This window comes from Petaurus breviceps, unplaced genomic scaffold, assembly GCF_028583685.1.
Source record: "Petaurus breviceps papuanus isolate PSGF00001 unplaced genomic scaffold, PetGlider_PUasm1.0 185, whole genome shotgun sequence".
NCBI lineage: Eukaryota > Metazoa > Chordata > Mammalia > Diprotodontia > Petauridae > Petaurus > Petaurus breviceps.
The window spans coordinates 38,778,180-38,782,496 of record NW_027185797.1 but is presented as its reverse complement, the minus strand read 5'-3'; positions in this window follow the sequence as shown (position 1 = coordinate 38,782,496).

Genomic DNA, 4,317 nt, shown 5'->3' with positions numbered 1-4,317 from the left:
AAACATCTGCCCCACATTCCTCTGCCCCCCAGCCTTCTGTCACCATCCTTTGCTCTCTACATCCCTCCATCTTTCCCCAATCTTTTAGCTCCCATCTTCTGTCCTGTCCTTCTATTGCATAGTTCAGTTCCCTTCCTTCTCTTCAAAATTCTCTAACTTTGTCCCTCATCCTTCTGTCTTTCCATCCTTCGGATTTCCACCTCTCCAGCCATCTCTTGCCATTTTTCTGTCCTTTCACCTCTCATCCCCATTTATCCATCCCCATCCCTCTACCCTCATAGCTCTCTCACAGGAATTGTTTCCACTTCTTAGTCCCATCTCCTTTTGTTGTTCCATGACTGTCTCTTCATTCCTCTGTCCTCCCCATCTTTGTCTCCCCCCCCCCATTCCAAATCTGTCCCCTGGGCCTTTACTTTCTCTATCTCTTTTCCAACCTTTCTCTCTATTCCACAGTATTATCAATTCTGTCTTCCCATCCTTCTGTGCTGTCATTTCTCTACTCTGGTTTCAACATCTCTTTCCTTCATTCCCATCTCTTACCCATCTTTCTGTCTTTCATTTTCTCACTTCAAGGGATTCCACTAGATGACCTCTAAAGCTCTTTTAAAATTCCAAAGGATCTCGTGATCCCTCTGCATGCCCATTTTGTTTCTCCATCCCTTTTTCCTTTGCCTCCATACCACGATCCCTCATTTCTATCCTCATTCCCTATCTCTCTGCCCTCTATTTCTCAACCTTCTCCCTCTTCCTCCCATCTCCTTTCCCCCCCTTTCTGTCCCAGATCCATCTGTTCAGCCATCATTGTCCCCCCAACATATATTTACCCTTACCTCTGTCCTTTTCCATCTCACAGTCCTCCATCCCTCTTTCTCTGGGGGTTCAGAGTAAATAGAGTTTAAAGTCTCCTCCAGACCTAAAGTCTTATGTCTTTGCCCCTCTCCATCTTTGGCTCTGTTTGATTGGAATGAATGAGTATGACAAAGGAGTTTCAGAGAAGGATAGGGTTGGGGTTGGAATGGGGATGGGGTGGGGGATGCCTTTGGAGTTCAGGTTAGAGCTATGATTAGGATGGGGGTATAGATGGAGATAAAGTTAGGAATGAAGATGGATATTATGATGATGATAGGGTTAGGGATGGAAATGGACATGGAGATAGTGCTGGGGATTGGAGTGGGGGATGAGGATGTGGATTATGACAGTCATGAAACTTGGGCTAAGGCTGGCGATAAGAGGGGGGCAGAGACAGGAATGGCACCCACTGGACCTTCATGCTTCTCAGTTCTCCTTTAGTCTGTGGGGTTGGGCCCTACCAGTGCAAGGTTCTCTCCTCTCCCCCTTAGGGGGACTGACCTTACTCAACTAATTAAGAGTCTGAGATGGGATATCATGGTGATGAATTAACAAATTATCTCTTTGCTGTCGCCAAGCCTTCCTACTGCTACTGAACACTCTCCTCTTCTCCCTACCCTGTGTCCATCTCTCCCTCCCTTATTTTCTTTCAGCCACTCTGTCTTCCTCGACCCTTAATCCCTCAATTTTCCACATCTCTGCTATTCTCTCTTTTTTTTTCTCCTCATTTCTGGCTTTCTCTGACAGACCAGTCTGTCCACCTGTCTGTCCTCACTCTCTCTAGCCCTCATGATTCTCTCTCCTGAGCTCTCTGCCATGGTCTCTTTCAGGATCTCGTTCTCTGTCTTTTTTAGTCCTTTCCCTTGGTCTCCTCATATTCTGGGTTTTGCCTCCATCTTTCTCTGTTCAGTGTCTCTGTGATCTCTGTAGTTCTAGGTATCAGAGTCTCTCTCATGATCTGTCTCTCACTAGGTCTGGGTCTCTCAATCTCTGTTTTCCTATCTCCTCCTCTCTCCCTTATTATGTCTCTCAGCCTCTCTCTCTCCATTGTTCACGTGGTCTAATTTTCTGAATATCCTTCTCTTTCCCTCTCTGTCTCTGTCTCTTGATTGCTGTCTCTTCCCTTCTCTCACCCCAGTTCAAGCTCCATGTCTGTCTCTTTCTCCAGCTCTGGGGTGCCTGGCCTTTGCCTGGGTCCCTGGCTGAGGTGGAAGGAGATCAGATGGGTCAGAGCTCCCAGATTTCCAGTTCCCATCTCCAGCTCTGCTTGGTAGGCGGGGCGCGTGGCACTGCGGCTCCCACCTCCCAGGGGACACTCCCCTCCTTTCCATCCTCCCCCCTCACCCCCCCCCCCCCGCCTCCCACCTCCCGGGGGACCCCCCCCCCCTTCCCCCCCCCCCCCCCCCCCCCCCCCCCTGCACTAACAAGGGCTCCGCGTTCACGTTTGTCCTTCTCCCCTCCCCTCAATGGCCCACTCAGCCCAGGGATATCAAGGGAGAGGCAGACAGACACACAGACAGATGGAGAGCTGAGCCAAGTCAAGCAAAGAGACAGAGATAGTCATCTCCAGAGATACACAGAAAGAAGAGACAAGATGGAACAACGTATGGAATTTTTCTGCCTCTCTCCCAGCTTTTCACTGTACCTCTTCCAAACACAAACCTACATCTCCAGGACACTAGACACTCAATGGCTGAAACACACTTGAACCCCATGATGCCCCCAGTGCCCTCTTTCCCATAGAGGCTTTGGCCCCGAGAAGTGAAGTTGTCTATTTGCAGTGTGTGTGTATATGCGTGTGTTTGTGTGTATATACAAGAAAGACAGAGACAGAGAGAGAGAGGGACAGGCACAGAGAGACAGAGAGAAAGACTCAGGTTGAGAACAAGGAAAGGGTGTCAGGCAATGCATGGAGAAACCTGAGAGATGACGGTCAGGATGAGAGTCTGGGAGATTGGGGGGACGGTGTTTGTTATGAGCCTCTAAGTGTATGTGTATCTATGCTTACATCTGCCATTTTATACACCAGTGATTGGGGGGACCTCACAGTATGTATGTGTGAGTCTCAGGGAATAACTGTGCCTCTGCTCATGTCTCTGTGTTTCTATTTTGTGTTTGTTGAATGAATAACTAAACATGTGTTTCCAGGGTCTAAATATATCTGTCTGTGTCTATATCTGTGTGTGTTTGTATGTGCATATGTATCTCTGGTTGCTTTTCCTTTGTTGAATGAATAATTAAATGTGTGTGTGGGGGGGGAGTCTGTGATGGGGATGGGGGGGAGGCTATATGTGTATATCTGCATGGGATTCTGAATGAGACAGAACTATGGTCAGGCCAAGATTGGGGTTTTTCAAGTGGGGGTGGGGTAAATAAATGTGTATGAACACATCTAGCATCTGGGGCCCAGAAGCAGAGAGACTGAGCCCAGTAGTGAAGGGGTGAGGATCTGAGGCCAAGTAGATGGGTGGTCTTTCTTCTATGGGAGAGTGGAAAAGGTGGGCTTGGGAGGTGGGGAGAAAGTTTACTTGACGAGAGAGAGAGAGAGAGAGAGAGAGAGAGAGAGAGAGAGAGAGAGAGAGAGAGAGAGAGAGAGAGAGAGAAACAGAAAGAGACAGAGAGTGTGTGAGTGTGTATCAGAAGTGAGGTACAGGCTGTGCGTGTGAATCTTGATGGGTATCTGAGGGCACAGGGCAATGTGAGCTAGCTAGATGGATCTGTGGGTGAGTGTGTGTGAGTGTGTATATGTGTGTGGGGGTGTGTGGCTGTGTGTGGCTTGGGGGCCTGGGCCATGTCTCGGTGCCTCTTTCTTAGACTGAGCCTGGAGACGATATGAAATTTAAAAAAAAAAATCAATTTTCATTCCACTTGTGCAGACAGTGTCCCGGGGAGGAGGGGGGAGAGGGAGGGAGGGAGGGAAGGAAAGAGGGAGGGGTCCGAGGGTGAAGGGGGGGGAGGAGGGAGGCAGGCCCGAGGCAGCTCCAGAGGCAGCTGCGGGAGCTTTAAGGAATCAAAACAGCTGGTTAAATCCCAGCTCCAGGGGAAGGGTGGAAACCGGGGACCCAGAGACAGGCAGAGACAGAGACAGAGATAGATGGGGGGGCACCCATGGGAATGATCAGTAAATCACCAATTTTAACAAATTGTGAAGTGGGTTTGATCTGTATATTTTTTGTGTTTCTGTATGATTATGTCTAGGCATGAGTATAGATGGATGATTGCACACCTTGTGAATCTGTGTGTGATTGTGTGTCCATGGTATAGGCCTGTGTGGGATTTTGTATGTGAGGGAGTCTGTGTGACTGGGTGTTATATGCATCCATGTGTGCCCATGACTGTGTGTCTGTTGTGATTGAGTGTGTGTGATCTGTGACTCTGAATCTGTATGTGACTGTGTAGTTGGGTGTTTCTCTGTGTGTGTCCAATCTCTGCACACATGGACCTGTGCTGGGGGCTGTGGGGCTGGGT